Raw genomic sequence first — 23939 nt, forward strand, 5'->3', positions numbered from 1 at the left:
TTTGAAACACTAATATAAAACCAACACCATCTATTAGGGCGTATATATAAACTTATACTTAGATATGATACAGAGACAGACCAAACAAAAAACTTGTATAATAAAATAGGTGCAAAACTTCAAAAAAACAATTACAACACAACAATGGGAAGAATTATGGACTAAATTGATAAAATTTACACCAAAATATAACTTAAAGGAAAGTTGGTACAAAATTTTTTACAGACAATATACAACTCCATCAATAATATCTAAGATGCAACAAATGTTGGAAATGTCATGAAAGAGAAGAAACATTCTATCATATGTGGTGGACATGTAAAAAAACAAACAAACCAAAAGTACTGGAAAGACACACATTGTATAATGCAGAAAATCTTGGAAATGAAATCAAACTACAACTTTTCTACTAGGTATAATCTTAGAAAAAATTAACAAGAAACATTATAATTTAATGAGATATATGCTTACAGAACAAGAACAGATTTTGGAAGAAAGACACAATTCCAACAAGATCTGACTGGGAACTTAAACTTGGAGAATACGCAGCAATGGCAAAACTAACAGTACATATACACAATAGAAATTTAACTAAATTTAAGCAAGAATGGTTCCCATACGTACAGCACATCACGCAGCATGGCAAATATAATAACTTATAGTCTGGCTTCTAAGGGGTGAGAAGAGAAACCCAATAGTTCTTTTTTTTATTATCATTGTTCGTTTCCCCCTTTTTCTGGTAATTGATTGTTAAATTTGCTGTTTATTTTTCCCTTTTCTTAACATACATACATACATCCACCCACCCACACATGCACACATACATACATACTATACTAAGTAACAATACAAGGGAGATGTTAATATTAAGTAATCGGTTTAAGATTAAAACTTCTAGTATATAACAAATATTCTGATGTGAGTTGTAGTGGTTCTTTTTCAATGTTATACTCAACTTTGGATGAAAAAGCCAAATAATTTTATGCTTGTAATATTGACACCCTAAAATGAAATTAACATTGATAGAATACTTTCTCTTCTCAGTATTCTAAGCTTTCTCAATAATAGATGTTAATTTTCAACCATATTATACAAACATCAATGTATTGAAACAACACAACACATTAAGATCTATAACAACATAATAAAAAGGGGGGGGAGTAATTAAGCTGTTTGATGTAACACACAGACAGGAGAGTTGATTAGTACATCCCATCACAAGAACACCTGACACCTGGAGAGAGATTTGTTACGTCACCAACAATTTTGCTGAGAAAAAGATTTGTCCCAAAGATTTAATTTTAAAAGTGGGCATTATGCACAAAATCTGTCATGGGAAAATGGAGTAGCAAGTTCATGAATTACCTCAAAAAGATATGCACTATTTTGTTCAGCATGGAATGATAACACTGAACTATGTGGTGCACATTAACACAAAATGCTCAGGCCACAATTTTTGTGGCTCATCAGAAGACCACTATACATAAATAACGTATTTCCTCCAGAATGTAGTTCCTGCTTAAGGTCAACTACAGGGATATTCTATTTGGTTTTATTTTTCTTGCTTAAAACCATCACAACACATGACTATCATACATAGACCAAGTCACACTAATATTAACAATTATGGATGGACACAAATTGGGAAAATTGTTTGGCTTTGGATCTGTAACAAAACCATTGCATTTTGGAAGTTCTGCTAAGTCAGCCACAGATTAGCTGGAACAGTATGATCTTTAATACACTATGGAACACTTTGATCCTGTTGGACCTGAGGAAGTGGACAGGGTCCTCGGGGCTGTTAGCGTGGCTACCTGCATTTTAGATCCTTGTCCCTCCTGGTTGGTTAAAGCCACCAGGGAGGTGACATTAGGGTGGGTACTGGCAGTGGTCAATTCATCCTTGCAGGAGGGGGTGTTCCTGAAGCCTTTTAAGGAGGTCCTGGTTTGCCCCCTCCTCAAGAAACCATAGCTAGATCCCACCTTTCCGGACAATTTTCATCCAGTTTCTCATCTTCCCTTTTTAGGAAAGGTGGTGGTGAAGGTGGTTGCATGACAGCTTCAGAGAATCCTGGAGGAAATAGATTATCTGGACCCTTATCAGTCAGGTTTCAGGCCCGGTTATGGGACAGAAACAGCAGTGGTCACACTTTTAGATGATCTCCGGCAAGAGCGGGATGGGGGTAGTGCCCCCATCCTTGCTCTTCTTGACCTTTCAGCGGCTTTCAATACCATCAACCTTGGTATCCTTTTGGGTCAGCTGTAGGAGCTGGGTGACACAGCTCCGTGTTGGTTCAGCTCCTTTCTCCAAGGCTGAACCTAATCGGTGTTGACAGGGAGCGACAGGTCCAACCCACGGCCCCTACTTTGTGGGTTGCCTCAGGGTTCGGTGCTCTCCTACTCCTATTTAACTTCTACATGAAACCGTTGGGTGAGATCATCCAGCACCATGGGATGAGGTATCATCAGTATGCTGATGATACTCAATTATATATCTCCATCCCTGCGACCTAAGTGATGCTGTGGCTACCCTTTCGTGGCGCCTGGAGGCTGTAGGGGCCTGGATGGGGGACAACAGGCTTCAACTGAACCCTAGTAAGGAGGAGTGGCTGTGGATACAGGGAGCCTCAAGATCTAGGAGTTTATCACCTTTGGGTCTTGAGGGGATTGTACTACCCCAGACAGACCTGGTGCATAATCTGGGGGTCCTTCTAGACTCATGACTCCTGCTCAAAGAGCAGGTGGCAGTCGTGCCTAGGAGGGCCTTTGTGTAACTTTGTGTTGTGCATCAGTTATGCCCCTTGCTGGATTGGGAGGCTCTCCGCATGGTCACTCATGCCCTGGTCACCTTCCGGTTGGATTACTGCAATGCACTCTACATGGGGCCACCCTTGAAGAGTATCAGGAAGCTACAGCTGGTGCAAAATGTAGTGGCATGGACAGTTCTGATTGCCCCTGGGAGGCCCATATAACACTTCTGTTACACAAGCTGCACTGGTAGCCAGTTTGCTTCTGGGTCCAATTCAAGGTGTTGGTTATTACCTTTAAAGCCCTTCATGCTGCAGGACCAGGTTAACTGAGGAGCTGTCTTGCCCCCATTATATCAGCCCACCCCACTCGGTCCAGCAGAAGGGGCATATTGCCAATCCCACCAGTCAAGGAATTTCGACTGGTGAGGTCTAGGAAGAGTGCCTTTTCTGCCACGGCCCACGCTGTAATGGAAGGTATCTGCAAGGCAGAGACTGATATGGGAGATCAAGGCTATCAGGAGGGAGGTAGTACATTCCAGAAAGGGGACAAGGCAAGCACTTTCTCAGTCCACAGCAAGACCATGAGAAGAAGAGGTTTAGACTAGATCCTCCCTAGAGTATCACATGGTATATCCACTAGTTGCTGTAGTGTAGAGTTAGTCTGGCAAGATTCTGTCTAGAGAGTATACGCAAATAAAGGAACTGTACTGTTTCCTCATCATTCTTGGGCTAAGCCTGACACCCGCTCTGTGGAACAAGTTACCACCTGACTTTTTATGAGCTATTCATATATTGTCTATGCCCTTTCACTATTTTCCAACCTGGAGAAAATCCATATAAAAGAAAACATCTCCCAATGTTGTCCTTTTTGCTGCTTGAAACAAAGGGCCATCCCTCCCATTCCACACAGGAAAGGTAACAAAATAAGGTACAACAGTAGCAGTGAAATAGTACTCTCTACTGCACACATGGCAACAAATTTAGAATACAAGACAAACCACTAATACATAACATCCAGCAATTCCCCAACTATCCATCATATGGAGTTCAAATGGTTACCATGCTCTCCAAATATTGTAAGACCAGCCCTAAAGGCAATAAAAAAGTTTCCTTCCAAATAGTGGAGTAGTGTAGGATAATTCATTTAATTTGAACAGAGTGGTGATCTGGCTATTAGGAATATTTCTTGCTTTCTCTGGGGATGAGTTTCTCCAGGACCCTGCTTTAGAAGTAATCATTTTAAATCTCTGTATGCCAAATACATTCCATTCTCCAGGTGAACATGCTGATTTTGTCTTTGCCGACATTTAAGTATCAGCCATTTACTCCCATTGACAGAACAGTGAGACAAGATAACCGCCACCAAATTCTGATAATTCATCAAAAGAAGGGATAGAGTCAACTCCAGAGGCAGCAAACAGATGCAATGTATGTCCAAAACTGTAATTTGGCTTCTGGCGTTTGGCTTCTGGAGCTAACAGCAATACAGCACTCTGTCTCTAAGCACTAGGTAAAGAAGAATATCAGTAATTTCATCCTATGCAAACTGATGCAATGCCTATCAGGAAGTTCTTGAACCGATCAATTTAAATTCAAACCAGATGACACTGTGTTTATTTTATACCAGATCTATTTTTTATTATTTTATACTATCTAATAGTTTAATTTCGGAACATTTCCTGTTCTTTCTCACTGTAGAAAGAAAAGAAAGGGCTAAGTTAATCAGCCTGATCCACATACAAAGTTTCTTCAAAGTCAGTTGCGCAATTTGTAACATTTCCAGCTTTGACTGGAAAACACAGCTACGTGTCAGACATGCCTGGCACTGAATTTGTAACTGCCAGCCATGTATAGGAATTAAATACGTTATATATATATTTATAGCAATTAAGAGTGATGAATCAAAAATGACACAGCAAAAAATCATATTCCTTACCAGACTGAAAATTAGTTGCCAGAGACCAGATATTGGCAGAGAGGGAGGAAGACTGAATGAATTCTATTCAGGCAAAGAGAAATATGTAACCTGGTAGCAGATAGAACACAGGCTCAGCTCTAAATTTGATTCAAAGTGTTGAGGAAAAGGATGGTTACATTTGTTCCTCATATTAAATCATAGTTTAATACAATGTGAATAAATTGCAGCAAACTTTGGCACTTATATATTTCATCTTTTGCTCCTCTTGACTAAGAAGAGTTAGAATAATTTTGCTTCTGTTTAAGCCTGGTTTCTCTTATAGATTGAATAAACTGTCATTTATATTACCTATGATTAGTTTCAAATAAACAAGCTTTAAAGCATGACTGGATAAATATAAAATGCACGCTAAACAAGCATGTGGTTTCTTTGATTTTGGCTTTGCGCAATGTTAAGTATTCTAGCCTGTTTAGATTGATTAAAATAAGCCATGGTTAAAGCAATGTATAAACCTAGCAATTTTCAGTTACATGATTAAAATTCATCACAATTAACAAGCCTGGACATGGTAGTGTGTTTAATCAAGATGGGATGCAGAAACTTGCAGCTGAAATCACAAGAACTCTTGTAAATCATCATCATCATCATCATCATCATCCATCCGACTCTCAGTGAATCTAGGCAGTTACTCCCAGCAACTCTGCACCAAAACAATTGTGTGGTGTTTCTTTAATTTCTTTTAGATGGCGATCTCAAATCTTAGAAGTTTAAACAAAAAGAACTATGCAGCAAATTTACATTCTATAATTGTCCACTTTTTGTTGCTACCTGTTTGACACTTAGGCAGAAAACAGAATCAGAGGACAGTTCACTCCCCAGGACTTCTTCCTCAGCAGTGGATTACATCAGTGGGCAAAATTCCCCCGAGGCTCTCTCACTGATGCCATGACTCTTCAGAGTTATCATTAAAAACACCAGTAGTCTCATGAATTGATTGCAGTCCCAACTATGTTCTTCCTTCAGCTTTTCCCAACCAAAACGATAAAGGCTAAACAAAACACTGGGATACTGCACTTGAAGATTCAAAGGCTAAACAAAACACTGGGATACTGCACTTGAAGATTCAATCATACCTTCCTCACTATTGGGAAAGGCAAATTATAAGCAAATCCCCATCTTGAAGTTCTGGATTCTCTTTGAAATGGCAGTTCATTGGGAACTCAATTTCACTTCTGTCATCATACATTTCATAGCAGAAAAAACAAAGGAAGAATGAGGCTTTTTAAGGGATGAAGTGGAAGGAAGCCCTAAGGATAAGACAGTGATCCACTTGCATTTTTAGGCATAGTAGATTCAATCCCAATGTCTCCAATTATTCTAACTGAAATCCCTAATGAAGGGTACATTAACTAAATATAATCACCTGAATGCTATCTTATATAAGTGATAATCTTAATAGCAGACATTTATTTTATTTGTCTGCGCTGAACTGCTAGTATTGGGTAGCTGATAACATGTTAAGACTCGGAACTTGTAGACCCACATTCACGGACAGCCTTGATCATGGACTAGATTATTTTAGTCCAGTAACATGGAATGCAATAACATGAACTCCTGGAGAAAAGACAGGATATAAATTTAATTATACATAAATGAATCAAGTAAGATTGAATAGACCAAGTTTGCCAGATGTAAACTGTCAAGAAACATGGTAAAAGGTTATTTTTTTCACATGAAGGAATTAAGGAACACATCACCTATTTTTAGATGACATTTGTTCTCCTGCTTCCCTGCAAGAAATTACAATATATAAAGTTGCAAATTCAGCCACCTAATTCTTCTAACAACTCTAGGAGATTGATTACTTGTAAATGAACAATTTTGACTTCATTTTTAAAATTATTTTATGCAATCTGCATTTAGAATTTACTTCTTGCTTTATCAATGTATCCCACAGAAGTAAAAATATTGGATTTATTATTTCCACTTGTGTTTATTATTAAAAAAAAGAAAAAGTCAGCAAATCTGCTTCTGGTTTTCAGTACAGGTAATCCTCGTTTAGCAACCACAATTGGGACTGACAACTGGTCGCTAAGTGGGAAATCACATGACTGCAACTGTGCTTATGATTTTGCTTCAGCTTTCCTTTTCCCCCACTTCCCTGCCCTTTGGAATGCTCACCATGGTCCTGGCATAATTAACAAGAAGGAATGTTTGTATTTACATTCATTGGAGAGGAAGGGATTACAAGAGTGGATCCTTTTGATGGGGGACACCCATTGAAAAAATCCACAAGCATGCTATGCAAACAGCCAGCATATTCCCCATTGTGTGCCTGCTTACTCTCTTGTAATCCTTTCCTCTCCTATTCCTCCACTCTGGGGAGGGGGAGGAAAAAAAGGGTCAGGCACAGGATGTGTACTACTGTAATGGCAATCACATGACTGAGGGACACTGCAAAGGTCATAAATGCGCATCTTGGTCACAAAGTTATTTTTTCAGCACCGACATAACTTTGAATTCTCACTGCAAGAGGCAGTCAGTAAGCGAGGTATATCTGTACTTCAAGTTTTAGAATTTGAAAATTCTGGTTCCATACATACCATCTGTCTATGGGCAAGTTAACTAAACCCATGTGTTTGAAAGAGACATTATGATAAGAGGCAGCAAAAAGAAATGTAAATTCAATGATTCACTTCACCTTTGAGAAGCACAATTAAATGTGAACTTTTCTTTAGAATGGAAGAGTAAATCAAAAGAAAGTGTAATAAATCTGCATCATCAGTAGATTCTCTAGTTTCCTTTTCAAGTCTTTTAGTATACAGGTAATCCTCACTTAATGTCCACTCATTCAGCAACCATTCAAAGTCACGACGACGCTGAAGAAGTGGTACTTAGAACATGTCCTCTTAGTTGTGGCCGTCACAATGTCCCCAGGGTCATGTGATTGCAATTTGGGTGCTTGGTTACTGGCTCACAATTACGTTGCAGTGTCTCTCAGTCATGTGATTGCCATTTGTGACCTTCACTGCCAACTTCTGGCAAGCAAAGTCAATATGGAAGCCTGCAGGAGGTCACTGCTGCAACCGCATAGGATTCACCTAATGATGGTAGCTAGGACTGCTGTAACTACCTGAGTCACTGAGTAAGTCACTGCAGTCACACGACATTGTGCCTTATGACTGGTTTGCTTAGTGACAGAGTTCCCTGTGCCAATTACTGTTGATAAGCAAAGACTACCTGTATGTACAGACTGAGAAACAGAATACAGATAGTCCTTGCTTAATGACCATAATTGGGACCTAATCAGTCATTAAGTGAAACATCACGTGACCGCACCACTTAGCAATGGCCATTCCAATAGTCCCAGCTGCGGTTGTTAGGTGAGGACCACACCATCATTAGGTGAGGACCTCACACAGGACCAGCAGCTGCCTCACCTAAGGATGCTCATCAGTAGCAGGAAGAAGACAGCAAAAGTCAGCTGGGGGTGGCAGGGACAAGTGGTGGAGTGCAGGGCAGTCAAAAGGGGAGAGATGGGGGAGAGATAGGTGGGTGGTAGAGAGCTGACGCACACACTGCAAGTTGTCAATGTGGGTGGGCTGCCAAGTGCCCAAATTCTGATCACATGATCATGGGGGTGTTGTAATGGCATAACTTCAACGACTTGCCATAACTACCATTAATTCAGTGCTGGTGTAACTTTGAATGGCTGCTGAACATAGTCATTAAGCGAGGACTACCTGAACATAGTCATTAAGCAAGAACTACCTACAATGTTTTTGTACCTTAAACTGTGCATTAAACACATACACTTTACTAGTTAACATCCAATTTTTTTTTTATAAAATCATTTTTATCTTGAGACTTTGGAAAAAAAATTGAAACAAAGTAAACTAATAGACAAAGGAGAATTAGCAGATGGATGCACTCATATTTTCCAAGAGGAAAAAAAGGAGTGAGAGACTGAAATAAAACACTGAAAAACCTATATCATATAGATGATCAAATATGCATCCTGTTTTGTCCCTGTTTATTTTTATTTATTTAAAAGACTTATATAGCTGCCCATTTTATGCACCATAACCCTGGGAGGCTTACAAACAATAAGAACTGTAAGAAACATAAAAATCATTACCCAAAGTCCTGGCACCCCTAAAAACAACACACCCCTCAACATATAATTTAACTGGGCTACAGCCTAGCTCTATCCCAATACTTGTGAGAAAAACCAGGTCTTCAAGGCTTTCTGGAAGGCTAGGAGAATAGGGATCTGCCAAATCTCAGGGGAAAGGTGCTCCAAAGGGCAGGGGCCACTACCAGGAAGTTGTGCTTGCTAGGTTCCATTAGATAGCAACATTTAAGGGAAGCTGTGAATGTGTTTCCCATCTTGAGTTGCAGTAATGTTATTTCGTCTTTTCCTTAGAGAACTGTTTTATACATTGGCAGGGCATCTCTTTTGAAAGATAATTGAAAGTAGCAGATACCTAAATTTTCCATTTCTTTTCCATTTCTTTCTGTCCCTTAACATCCTGAAAGAATATTTCACTGATCTCTTCATTTTCAAGCTATATAATCTCATCTCTCCTGATCTTTCAGTCCTTTGTCCCTCTAACATACCAGTACACATTTAGCTTGAACTAGGTACATTCTCTGGGGCAGATTGGGCCCGGATAGAAAGTGGGGAGCACAATCTCTTGTGCTTGACAAAATCTGGAACTGACCTTGGGCCTGAAACAACAATCTGCCCTTAAAACCAACTAGTCCTAGGTGAAACACACATAGCTCTTCCCAATTCTTAGCTCCCAAACCCTCCAAGGCAAGGTTAAACTACACAAAAGAAAATCTTCCAGGTAAAATTGTTAATAGGGATTTGTGTAATGGGTTTGAAGAAGGCAATGTTTGGATCCTCTGTCAGCAAAATCCCATGCAAGAAAACTGAATCACTGACAATGAGTGTGTTACTAACAAATCAGCACTCCTGCTGCTGGCCTGAAATCTTTCTAAGTCCCAAAAAGTGACTGCCTGTCTTAATGCAGCTTGCAGGAAGCACAATAGAACAGGTAGTCCTCAGGTTACCACCACTTATTCAATGACTGTTCAAAGTTATGATGATGCTGAATGAGGGGGGCTTACGACTGGTCTGCAAAGTTGTGGCCACTGCAGCGTCCCTACAGTTATATGATCACGATTCAGGTGCCTGGCAACAAGCTCACAATTACAATGGCTGCAGGGTTCCATGGGCGTGGAATTGCCATTTGTGACCTTCCCTGCTGGCTTCCTATAAGCAGAACCAATGGGGAAACCGGCAAGTGGTTGCAAGTTGCTCTCCCTGCTTTTTTGCAGGTCCGCCCATGCTCCGTAACACCTCCTGTGGCATCCACCCACAGCTCTCACTCACAGACCTGCTTGCCTGGGACTCCTGCCTCTTCCCACATAGCAGTCATGGGGTCCTTGTTTAATGACCAGCACAGTCCTGGGATTATGACGGCAACCAGGACTTCTGGGATTGCCGTTGCTAAGCGATGCAGTCACATGACATTGTGCTTTATGACTGCATTGCTTGGCAACAGAAATTCTGGTCCCAACTGCCATCATAACCTAAGGACTACCTGCATAGGGACATCTGCTGTCAATGCCATATGTTTCTGGTTTTATACTATCATTCAAAGGCATATCAAATCAAGTGACAGATGCTGGTTAGATAGTCCCTAACATTGAACCTGAAAGATCCATGCTCAGGAATTGTTCCATTCAGTTGCCAGTCATGTAGCTATTACAACTAGGAAAATAGTATGGTACTCTGAGACAGGATGTTGTGTTTTGTGAGGTGCCATGGTGTAATGGTATGCGGGAAAGACCTTAGGAGACTGGGCCAAGAGACACTGCCTAGGGAATGGTCAGATAAGAGACAGCATAACTCACAGCTGGATAGTGGGCAGGGCAAGATACTCAGAAGAGACCTTTCCTAGTTTCTTGATCTATAAAGGAGATGGGGGAGAATTGTACTTTCAGACTTGCTTTACAAGGAAGTAGAATTAGCTCATTGTATCATGCTTCCTGTCTGGTCTACCTAGTAAGGCTGACACATGGGTGCCTCTCATCTTTACAGAATGGAGCAATCAGAATTACCTGTGTTGAACAGCTCATCTTGCTCATCACCTTGGATAGTGTTGGAAAATGTGGCAGCACAAACAGCAACCTTTTCAGCCACAGGCTAAGAGGCATTGCTCCCCTCTGCTATAGAGGTCTTGAAACTAGAAAAAGGACTTCACCTGCTTGTTGCTGAAGTCTAAGAAAATCCCTGGATGTAGGATATATTTTAACTGTGACAGATATTGGTGACTTGGGCAGTTTGCTGTTGTGGTCAGCAACCCCCTTTATGCATTCGCCAATATGAATAGCCCTTTCTCCCTGTGTTTGGTCTCCCTCTGAAGGCACTATGAACTGTCCTAATGATTCATGTAGGATTTTGCTGCAACACTGTCTGTTCCTACAAGCCAATTGGTCTGATGATAGTGTTTTCCCAGCCAGTCATACTGCCATAATTCCCAGATGGCTGACTGGTAGAATTGACTAGGAACAGGACCATATTCCCCGTGCAAATCTGTTTTGGAAATAAGCTCCTACCCCATTAGACTAGGTTCTGCGCCAAGCTGGTTGGACCTAGTCATCAATGCAGGCATTGGGTGACCTTGCTTATAACTGTTGTGTTCGTGTTCAAGTGGGTTCTGCTGGCAATCTGATCCTGAAGCGGTACCATGTGCATGAGCTCAGTGCTATGATCATCATGTCCTGTAAGAATTACACTGATTTCAATATGAACATCCAGGTCTCTTTTATTATGAGCTCATTAAGGTAGAGTCCCTTTGAAAGTTTTGCATCTCTTCTTTCCAGGCTTTCTGAAACTCAGACTCTGCTTTTTATTAGATAAGCTACTAACAAACGCTGACATCTGTTGACTGTTTACGTCAACAGCTCCTTGTGTTTCTTTTTTAGCTTCCTCACAATCTCTCACACTGAAAGTACACCCTTAGGACTTCTTTTTCTCTCTGTTAATGGTAACTCTCTCATGTACAAGTTGCTTAAATGACGCCAGCCTGTTCCTGGCTATGTTCATACAAAAAAAATATACCTGAAGGCAGTGAATCATTAGGTTGAGGTTGTTTACTTTTCTAGAAGGCAGAGCATATGACTGAGGGGAAATCTCAATGCCTGATTTTTCTATTGGTGTATCTCCAAGTGACCAGGGAAAATTCCAGGGTGTTACATACAGATATGTGCAATTTCTCATTTCTGGGCAACATGGAGGAACAAATTATTGCTGGAATCTACAAATATAAATCTTGTTAATAGCCAGGTTACAACTAAACTAAATCAAAAAGAAAATAATCAATAGTTTATTGATCCATAAACCCTCCAAGTTTTACTACAAAGTCAGGGCCCCATTACATTTCATATTTGTTATTAGGAAGCGACAAATACTAATCTGTTTATTCATTTATTATATTTTGTCATACTATAAAGGGGAAGAGATTATGTTTAATGAGCACTGTATTTTTTAATTAAGTGGTTGGATATTTGCTATGCAATACTATATTTTTATTGTGTCATTCACTGTTACTGGATCCTCTGAGAAGAATGTTACATAAATGATAGTGATAATTAAAGAGAGGAAATCAGCAAACTTAATCCTTCATCCTTATTCCATTTCAGCAGTCTAAGAGTTACAAGAATTCATGTTAGAAGACATCTTAATTTTTTTTTCTACAAAGAATTTAGCTACAATTTAAGTGATATAAGTAGGTTTTGTTTTATCTCAAGCTATACAATCCAACGAAGTTTAATGTCCAAATTGGATAGTCAGCCTAATTGTAGGAATTGTACTCTGACATTACACTAAATGTTTATAATATACCAACTCAGCATCAGACCTCAAACAGTAAACCATAACTAAGAACATGTTTTCCAGCAACAAATTTACCATCCTACTGTAAAATAGATATTTCTCTATCAACAAAGCAATTACCCAAGTTCTGCTACCCAAGATTAGTTTACACAGGTCATACTATGTTTAAATGTCTTTTATCAGTCCATGTGCACTTTCAAAATGGAGTTGCGTCACCATGCTTTCTACTGAAAAAAACCACCCCACACTTCAGATAATTGGATCAGTTAAAAAACCTGGAAGGTAGTTAAATGGGAAATAACACTTTTTGTTTAAGTAGCTCAGAGAAGAAAATGCTTGATAAGAACAAATGCCAACACTTTTCTAAAAAAGCAAAAAAAAAAAAAAAAAGAGCTTATCACTACCAGGATTTTCTCCCTAATCATGTATATTTCCATCTTACATTTTTTTTCCATCCAGACACAGATCTTTACATTTCTTGTTAAATTCTATTTTATTCATTTCTGCTCACACTGCTCAAGTCTGCCTCAAATTTTTTAAATCTCTCTCTCTTCTAAAGTAGTAGCCACCCCTTCCAGTTCAGTGTCACCAGTAAATGTAGCAAGTATCCCTTCAACAACCTCATCCAAATCACTGATAAAAAATATTGAACAGCACAGACGTTGAGGCGGGCAATTGAGAAACCATGATCTGAGGAAAGATGCACATTGGCAGGGGTTACACAGTTGAGGAGACTGAAATTTTGATTTCAAATATTCAGGCAACTTTCTGGCTTTTAATGGAGCTTTAAGCTCTGTCATATGATAATAAATTGTATTATTTATTATATTTTATCAGAAAGTACCTGTGATGTCACTGCTAAAATGTACCTCCTAAAAACACTGCAGGATCAATATACCATAATATTAGAATATTGGACTGGAATCAGAGACCCAAAATTGAACATGGAGTTCACTGAATGCCTTTGAGACAATTACAATCTCTCAAATTTGTCTCTTAAGATTGTTGTTCTAAGGATAAAAATGAAGAGTAACACCACACATACCATCTTAGCTTCTCAGAGCACTTTCTTCAACCTGCCTACTTTCAAGAGTTATGGCCTTCAAGTCCCAGAATTCCCACTTTCTGAAAATTCTGAGAGTCTAAGTCCACTCATCTGAAGGACATCTAGTTTAGGAAAAGCTGCTTTAACAGTAATGGCAGGATCTAAATGTATCTTATAAATAAAGAATAAACAAGCAGTATGTTTAGAACTGCAATTAAACTGATTTGGATCACATTATAAAGAATGCTGAAGTCACATGAATCAATTATTGATTCATAATCAATATTGACTCAACCAAAATTATTGTAACATCCAAAGTTGTATCAAAAATAACTTAAATTGGGTAAAGCAGTTGACTTTGTGTATTTTTGATTTGGATGAATTCCAGATCAAATACTGGTTTAACGAATTTAATGAACAACAGCACAAGATGCAGTGTAGAATACATATCTGAAAATAAATCCATTTAAGAAATTGTAACAGAATTTCCAATAAAATGGTTAAGGCAGAGCATGAGAAAAAACACTAATCATTTCCAGACTGACAGACATCTCACAGAATAAGATTGTTTTGACTTTATGAAATGCCTGGACAGTGGGAGCTGCACATACTTCCATGGGGAGAAAATTCTGTGAGAATTTTTGTTTTATTTTAAAAACAAAAGTATTCTAAAGCTTGTCCATCTCATCTACATTTGCATGGAAAATACATGGCAGTGAGTCTCAAATCTCATTTATTTTGCTGTTTAATGGTAAAAATAAGGTAGAATCATCTGGTGCTACCTCTTAAACAGTTTCTACTTATCTGCTATACTGACTGCACAGCTTGGTTTTAATTAGAACTGACAGAGTTTATCTCTCAAGTAGCAGAATCAGCATAGGGCATTCACATACTTCTAAGACAAACGTCCTGTTTTTATAACTGACAAGACAGTAAAATATCAACATGCATTAATCAGCAAGAGATTTCTCTATCTAATGAGGTCTAAATTTTAATAGTTCTAACTGAACACCAGCTCAGTTTGCTCCATTATTTGACATATGTTGCTAGTTCCAGGATTATTTATTTCAGATATCCTACAACTTCCCAAATTATTTAATTGGCCTTTTGTTTTGGTTTTAGGAAACTTTGAAAATTAGGCTTTCCAATCAAGGAAATGAGCTCTTTTTGTGGAAGTATAATGCTTTAAAATGGCCTATAGCCTATACAAAATGACAGTCTAAAATTCAGAAAATCAGCAAATTAGTAGACCATAATCTAAATACAGTAGTTAAACACTATCAGCAGTATACAGCATACTTAAATAAAATATGGATGCAATGCTGGAAAACTGGCAAATGTAAAAAAAAAAAAAAAAAAAAGTTTTGTAATAGCAGTATTCAATATTGAATACTGAAACAATGATTTGTCAAGCATACTCTGCAAAAAAAAAAAAAAAACCCTTACCATACAAGGGACCTTGCTCCCTTAATATGATTCTGTGATCTAGTCTTGTGCTATTACTTATACACAAACACTCCTAACAAACCTCCAAACAAGCTAGCTTTGAAACATGAGGTTGAGGAACAGGAAGCAAGGGGAAGAACAGAGAGCGCAGAATTCTTGTGCAGCATTCAAAGAGTTATCAGAATGAAACTCCTAATCATCCTGACCACTGTGCGGATTTAAATTTATGAAGAAGGCAGTATTCAGTGTGTTTAAGGGCACTATCCTATGCATATCTGCTCAGAAATAAGAGCACAAGAGCACTCCCAGTAGGGTGAACAGGAAAAGAACTTGTAGATGCATCCAACATCTTTTCCAATGGATCAGCATTGCAGAGGAACTACTCAGAGGAACTACTACTTATTCATAAATAATGTTCCCTGAACTCTCTAACAAACTCTCACTCTTCTTCTACAATAGTGCTAATTATGAAAGACCTAAGCAGCTTTCTGAACTGATTCTCAAAATGTAAATTGCCAAATGTATTTGCAATGTTAGGAAAAAAATCATCAGAAAAGCCATAGGAGAGTTAATACCTCTCTTCACCCCTTGTATTCATACCAGTTAAGAGAATGAAGAAATATTCATGTATCTCTGACATGTTACGTTTTAAACACATTGTCTATATTTAGCAATTCACTTCCTGATTTCTTCTTTAGAAAGGGAGGCATTTCATTAAAGAAATGTGAACATTTCCCTATGAGTCTGATCCAAAGTCTTACTTTCTATTTACTACTCTCTTATGCCTGATCACTGTAGACATCTCATTAATGTTTCCTAGCAATTTTTTGCATAGAGAGAAACATTTGCTTCCACTAATGTACAGCTATCAGCTATCACAACAAAACTATTAATATACACTCGGTGAACTAGTATAACTGCAGAAATACAGCATTATGATAGGGGGGATACAAAATTAAAACTATGATTCTGAGATGGAAAGTGTGCACATATAGAAAATATGCAGTAATTCTAAGGCAATATAGAACAAAAGCTAAGGTGAGAGGTCATGTGACAAAGAACACTGTTGTCAACACCCTTTTTTATCAAAAACTCTGAACAGCATTGCTGAGTATTGCAAAATACTGTCAGGATATTAAGTTTTATGGCATTACCAACTGTAATGTAAATAAATCACAAATAAATGGTCTTGTTTGAATACCTGATATTCACATTCAAAAGCAGGTACACACACCCTTAAGAAGTATGATTCAACAATCCAGAGTAACATGTAATTCAGACTCAATCCTATCTTGAGTTAGCTTGACTTAGAGCATGCTTCACTACTAAAAGCTACACCTGACCTGCATATCCTCTGTAACAGTGCAGTCCAATATGTACTTACATTAGTCTTCTTTGAAGCAAATGTGACATCTGATGATTTCACAGATACACCATTTAGTTTTCTTAACAACTTAGAAGTGGTTTGTCAGTTCTTCTTCCAATATTTTTTTTTTACTTCCCAATCTAGTCTACAGCCTTGGGATTTTCTTGTGGTCTCCCAGTCAAGTAGTAGCATTAGTGGGCTGGGTGACCACTTACTTTTCTAATATCAACCAAAGCTGGCTAGAAATTGCTATGGGCTTTTACATGTAAACAAGTTCTATTAAAATGTAGTAAGTCTTCTAAGTAAACATGCAAAGGACTGTACTCAAACTACAGTATCCTTGTGTCTTACAGTGAGATCTGAAACACTTTTTGGCACAGGTACATTTGTAGCCACTATGTTATAAACAGTACTGGGAATGATGACCAGAGCTTATAAAGGCTAACTAAAATAAAGCTGCTCTTTCCTTCACCAGTTTTAGCACTCTTCCACAAAAAATTGCACATGCTAGATAAATGATACTGAATAGCGTAGCCTAGTGGTATAGATATTTGATAATTTTTTATAAAAATTGCCAGATTCAAGTATAACTTTAGTAAATACTCCAGTGTTTTCATATTTGAAAACTTTATTTCCTTCCTGATCAACTAGAAATGGCACCATCACTCTGCATATTTTCTAGCATAACATGATTATAGAAAATGCACAGAAAGTATTAACTAGTACATGTGGAGGAAGAAAAGTACGTGCCATTTCTTAAGTGGCTAAAATCGGTGATGATTTACCACACAATAAGCAGTAATTTTGTTGAATCAGCAATGTTTCCAAATACAACCCTCCACATATGGCTATTTTACAGGACATCCATTTGGTCATACTATTGTAGATATCACTTTCCTCCAATTAATTACTCTGCCACTATAGAAGAAAAATCTAGCCAAGGTTTTTTGGCCCCTGCTGAAAGAAAAAAAAATATAGAACATAATGTATGCAATATACACTATCACTTTTGTTTGTATAATTTTTAAAAAAATAAGTACTGAAGATCTAAGCCCAAGACTCTTGCCAAAGAATAATTATAATCTGTAATGACTAAGTAATATATTATTCTAGAGTACCACAATTTAACACCAACAAAAAGCAATTTTATTCACTGTAATCCTAGCCATTTAATTTTTTTCCCAGCAAGATTTCATAAGTCACCCTATTTGTAACTGATCAGTTATTTTTTTTTTTATAAAAGAGCTTCAACCCAGCTGTAGCCACAACCAACAGTCACACATAACAAGTGACAGCCCTAAAAATATACATGAAGCTAGTCAGTTAATCATCATAGCACAAAAGTACACATCTGCAGTAGCAATACGCATGAAATGCTGTTCACAAAACCCAGAACATTAATTTCCCTTTCTGAGTAGGACGAGGGAGAATGATAGAATTGGAAAACCAAGCTAATACTTAAAGAATAAAGTTCCAGTACTATTGCAAATTTATTCTCCTTAAACAGTATAGCCTTACCTAATACATTTCAGAATAGTACATGAAAATCTCTGTAACATTCAGTACTTTCATTATATAGAACTGAGACTTATACAGACTCTAGATTATGCAAATTATCTACATAAACTATTTTGGAAATATGGGAAATATATATATACTTCAATACTTGCAATTCAAGTATTACATTGTTGTAATATACTCAGAACTGTAAATGAAAGTCTTCATTTGGGAAAAAAAAAGCAGGAAGTGTAGAATGAACCCATTATTTATTCAGAGCTTTAACTAAAGAGCATACTTGGGGTTAAAGAAAATAGAGCATAATTGCTTCTAAACTGAAGTATGTTTCAGCATCTTGTATGATATGTCAGCACTCTTTAAAGTTCATCATTAAAAAAAAGACACAGTAAACAGTTATAAGAGAAAGTTCTCCTCCCCCATCCATTTTGCAATACTTATGTCCTCACACAAGAAAAAGGCACAGCTTTGCTCCCATAAATCTTGTTCTTTTTCCAAAATTAGAAACAACCAATTCAAAAAGCAAGGTTTGTTCGTTTGTTAGAACCAGCATTTGTGAACAGTCCATGTACCTATTAAGAATTTCATTCACCCCTTATCGTGAGTACCATTATACCTCAACATTCCACACTAAGTAAACACTGGCTAGACTTTAGAGCTGCTTCACACACACTGCTCATCAGCCTGATGGATACATTACTTCCCTTTACTGTCTCATATTACCTTAATGCTAGTAAGATGAAAGCAGCTCATTTAGCAAATTTCTGAGTTATGAGACATCAAGTAGTTAAGTATGGATGTCTTAATTACCATAAAAACTCTACGGGATGCACTGGAAGAATGAATCGTCGAGTGTTTCAGAACAATATACTGTCTAACACAAAATAATTCCAGTATACAGAAAAACTGACAAATCATCTGGCGCATTTATATAGGAAATGAATTATTCAAGAACTAAGAAGCACATGGGCAGCAAGGAAATCGCTGAGTCTCTAACCCAAGCGGCATGCGAACCCACAAGGCAAACCACGTGCACAAACGAGCCCTACTCAACCGCAGCTGTGTTTGAAATGAACATTCGTTCATGCTGTAAATCCAAAATCTACTTAACACCCCCCCCTCCCCGTACTGGATTTAAAAGCAGAAGACGAACCGATCTTCCCCACGCCCAGAATTATCACTAATAGTTCCATCAGTCAGGGATGAGCTGACCCAATCCCAAATATCCAGCCATTAAAAAGCATCTCACGAACATCGTTACAGTAAAGGAATGACTTCCAACGGGCCTCGTGGCACGATGGCCGCCCATCCCGGGCCTCCGCGTTTGCTGACCTTATTAGTAAAACGCCGGGAAATCCCTAGCGAGGGGGCTGAAACCCGCCACCCACAGCCCTGGCAGGCATCCCCTCCCCTTTCGGCCCTCTCCCCTCAGGTTCGGCTCCTCCATCTCGTTTCCCCATCGTCCTCCATCTCCCTTTCATTGTTCCACCCTCCGGAGCGCCGGGGAGATCCAAAGGAGGCCCCCCACGTCTCTCATGGGAGAAATGCCCACCGCCCTCGGGCTTCCTTCCCGTTCCTTCTGGTCCTCTCCGCCACGTGGAGCTAAACAGGCTCCTCCAGGAGCAGGCAGTCCGCTGAGAGAACCTGGGACCCTCCGCCCCGCCGAGCCATACCTGTTGCACGCAGCGACCCAGACACGCGGCGCTTGCCCCCGCGGTCGCTCTCCAGCCCTCGACTCGCAGGCGCTCCCGCCCCCTCACGTACTATAACGGGCTGAAGGGCGGAGCTCAGGAGTGAAAGGGCGGGTTTCGTCGGAGCCGGAGACTGAGAGAGAGGCCGAGCGGCCGCCTCTCTAGCCCCCTCCTTTCACCCCCCCCCGGAGCGGGCTCGCCTCCCATTGGAGAGAGGCGCCTTGGAGGAGACGCGGGAAACAAGCTTTTCAGGAGTCGCGAGGACGACGGCGTTTTCCGCACGTAGCGATGGGGGCGAGAGGAGCCGGTGATCCTTTGGCCAGAAGCAGACAGCCGGCTGCCGAGGAGGAGGAGGAGGGTATCCCTACTTTCTTTTCCCACGTCTCTCTCGGGCTGCCCAAGGCGAATATCCTTCTAATTCCTTTGTGCAGGACCCAAAAGCTCCACCATGCTTCGTTAAATTCCGGCCTCCCAACCCGCTGCTCCTCGAGCATATGACGACTCCTGCTTACACAGGGCTTCATAGTTTTCTCAGAATCACCTTTAGCACCCAAATCAGGACTGCCACTCCTTGACCTTTACAACTTGGCAAAGAGTTTTCTTCAAATTAAGATGCCTTTCATGCATTACTCTGTTTGCTGCTGCGGAAAGATGAAGCCGTGAGAGAACCAATTTTCTTAGTCTGATTTTCAGACATTGTGGCCTATCTGCATACAAAATCCACATTCTTCTTAAAAAGAAAACTTAAACAGCAGTCCCAAACTTATGGAACAAATGTTATGGAGCAGAATGATCTTTGCCTCTATAGTAAGCATGCTTATGGTTGCTCTATTAGTACTAAGGATATCAACCATATTGGAGGGACATTTGATTTTTAGTTGTGCACTGTGTTCTCCTTTTTCATTTAAGCCTATTCTTGCTCCAAAACAAAATGAAGCCTTACAAAAATCACTTCATCTCTGAAAATAGGTAAAGTTGTGTTCAGTGCCTAGTGATTTCAGCAACAGTCCATGTAGTTTTCTTAGGAACAGTTAGGAAAGGGGTTGCCATTACTGTACTTTCTTCATCTCTGAAAAACAGAAGTCGAATGAACAACCTATTTGCTACTGCAGATTCCTTTCCAACCATGTGGTTCATGGCCTACCTTATAACACGTTGGTTTGCATTGTATTGTTCTGGTACAAATACGTTGCTTACAGCTTTATCAAGAGCAACAAATCTATTGTGGCCAAAAAAAAAAACCCCTAATAACAGTTTTACATATGTAATAGTATATTGATTTAACACTTTTTAATTTTTTTTAAATTTATTTGTTAGATTTATATCCAACATTTTCTCCAGTAGCTCAAGGCAGCAGGCATGCTATTCTCGCCTTCAGTTTTTCTCCTGAACAACTTAGGGAGATATATTGGACTGAATCTGACACTGAACATTTATCTGATAAGATACAGACAATATAAAGTGGGGCAAATAAATCTTAAGATTAAAGGGAAAAAAGGGGGAACTATGCCATTAATATTGTATGACCATAAGCACCACAGTTGGATCATTTCTTTGGAAGTCTGTGGAATATGATTTCCATCTGCAAGCTTCCTGGCTTCTGGGTTAGGGAAGCTTACAATTGGAAAAGAACCGGGGGATTTCCTGGAAGTGTGCTTGTGCTATTTACATGAGGAAAAATATGGAATGGTCTAAATGATAGCATATTTCTTCGGTCACCATATTTTACTGTTACTTTTTCTGTGATCAATCAATATTGTGATTGGCAGGTAACAATATGTTTGCTAGAATTCTGGGGATTTGCTGTTGCAGCAATATGGTTTTTATATGTATTTTTACAAACTATCAGTTCCAGCATGCTTTGCAAAGTGATAGGAAGAAAGAGTAGAGACAGGAAGAGAAGGCCAGAAAAACAGAGCCTTAGAGATTTGTAGAAATGATAATCAACTATTATTTAATTAAAACATTTTCTTTTCATTTAGTGTTGTGGAATAACTACAAAAGATCCCAAAGGTAACATCATAGTTTCTACATGTGATTGTTACCCTGCTGGAGGAAACAGCGTATCCCAGTCACTTTATCGAGATAGGTGGTTGTTAAATGGCAAATGAGATTTTTCATGTGCATATAATATATATAAAATGTACAAACGTTGTCTGAAAGAAATCACCATTGTTTGTAGTGAAGTCTATTACTGCCTGAAATTCAGATTTTGTCCATTAATCAAGGCCTATAAATCAATGCTTTACTATACTAAGGAGGGTTATTAAACCTATATGTTTATTGCCCAAGGAAAATAATTTAAGGCAATTTCTCCAGCGTATCCAGGATTTATAAAATTTGAGTGCAGTTCAGAAATCCCTGACAGATAAATATCATTGACTGGGCATTTATGAATGCTTTATAGAACACTGCGCTGATGCCTACTGACATTCATCAAGTAGTATGTAGCAAAATTGACATAAATCCAAAAAATTACAATGCAATTTAAGCAGTAGAGTATTCATTAAATATTTATTCTGCACCTTATATTATCTTTGTCATATCTCTGCTGTTGTTAAACTTTTATTAAGCATTTGTCCCTATAGTAAGCTTGATTTTAATTTTTTATCTACTATTGTTCAATATTCATACCCTCTTCTTATATACATAACATATATGTATGTGTCTGTACATAATGTCTGTATATAAAGAGAGAGTGAGGGAAAAAAAAGAGAAAAAGAGACGGCCAGTTTGGTACAGTGGTTAAGGTACTGGACTAGAAATTGGGATACCATGGAGTTTTAGTTCTCCCTTAGGAATGAAAGCTGGTTGGGTGTGCCAGTCACTTTCTGAGCCCAATCCACCTCACAAGGCTGTTGTTACGGGGAAAATAGGCGAGAGCATTATATATGCTGCTTTGAGTTGTAAAATAAAAAAAAAAGTTGGGATATAAATCATATATATATATATATATATATATATATATATATATATCTTAGAAATATTGTGTTCAACAGGCCTTACTAATAAATAAGAATGCCTGTAATAAATCTTAACTTCCAGCATGCCAGATTTATAAATTTAGGTGAAATAGCTGATGTTTATATGATTTTATTATAAAATAGTATTGATGATTTTATTATCAAGATTATTCCAAGTTAATATGATAAAGCTGAAATGCATACAACTGTTTCTGGATTTTAAAAAGAGAATGTATATATCAGTTAATAATTTTTACCAGCCAGTGCTTATTTAGTTAATTATGTGGACTCAGGTTTTATTTGACTGCTTGTTTGGAAGGAGGATTGTCTCTATTACATTTTTTGAAAGAAAAAAAAATTGATGCCTCATTTCTTAGTGATTGACTGATAAGTCATTAATGGACACCTAGTAAAGATTGATTCATAGATCTTTCTGTGCACTTTGGTAAGCTTACAGCTTTTTATCTTTGTTTCAGTGTAGATTAGTGGTGAATGCATTTACAGATTTGCATTTGAAATAGGCATTATGCATGGTATTTATATATAATTTCTTTTACCAATGCAAACAATAAGTAATTTCAAAGTAAATGATTGAGAAGTAAGTGGCATTGTTATGTTAAATTAGATATAAATCACTCCAAAAGGATAAATTGTTTTGGAAATGCACATGCTATCATCTCATTGTTTTATCATTTACATGTTATCAGATCTTTTAACTTACTAATTATATGGAGTGTGCATACACTCTATAACTATATATAGATTGGCAGACAGAAAAACTTGATAAAGGTGTCTGTGGATTGGTATGCTGCTACTGATAATTCAGTTTATGATATGTATGTTGCACTAGTGAATATCCTCCAGTATTATTATTATTATTATTATTATTATTATTATTATTATTATTAGGTTTACATTTTATTAGACTTGAAAAACATTCTGGAAAAAGGACTAACCATGGTTTTCACACTTCATCTCTTGCATACTTGGAAGGAAGCCTCACTGAACTCTCATTCATAAAGTTACTGTACAGTGAAAGTTTGAGTCCTTGAAGTGCTAAGCATTTGCATTGAAATAATCTATTTTCAAGCTCAGGAACAGTGCAAAGTATGCATCCTTCAGTATCGTATTTAAATTCTATTTTATTCTATGGTTTTTATTCTGTGGTTTTTATATTTATAAGGTGCACTGGAGATGGCATTTAATTTCATTGTACGAGGTACAATGACAATAAAGTTTAATAATAAAAGAAAGACACATCAGAGGCACCCTCCAGTATAACCTACCTCCCACTGCATAAAGCCTGGAAGTGCTCCAGACAACATGACTTGTTATCA

General features: G+C 38.3%; 1 protein-coding gene across 2 annotated transcripts in view; it reads right to left on the minus strand.

Moving 5' to 3' along the window:
• SLC16A1 (solute carrier family 16 member 1) overlaps positions 1 to 19777 on the minus strand; it is a 37695-nt gene extending 17918 nt beyond the window's left edge. Inside the window, exon 1 of one of the 2 annotated variants that reach the window (XM_007429930.4) lies at positions 19622 to 19777. The gene's annotated coding sequence lies outside the window, so the exon portion shown is untranslated. Of the gene's footprint in view, positions 1 to 19500; positions 19601 to 19621 lie in introns of those variants that run through there. The other variant, XM_088128529.1, reaches the window with a different exon arrangement.
• Positions 19778 to 23939: the final 4162 nt, after the last annotated feature.

The sequence above is a fragment of the Python bivittatus genome, unplaced genomic scaffold (assembly GCF_059951505.1).
Source record: "Python bivittatus isolate LINGU-HERP-01145 unplaced genomic scaffold, Pbiv_v1 ctg000700_np1212, whole genome shotgun sequence".
Taxonomy (NCBI): Eukaryota; Metazoa; Chordata; class Lepidosauria; order Squamata; family Pythonidae; genus Python; species Python bivittatus.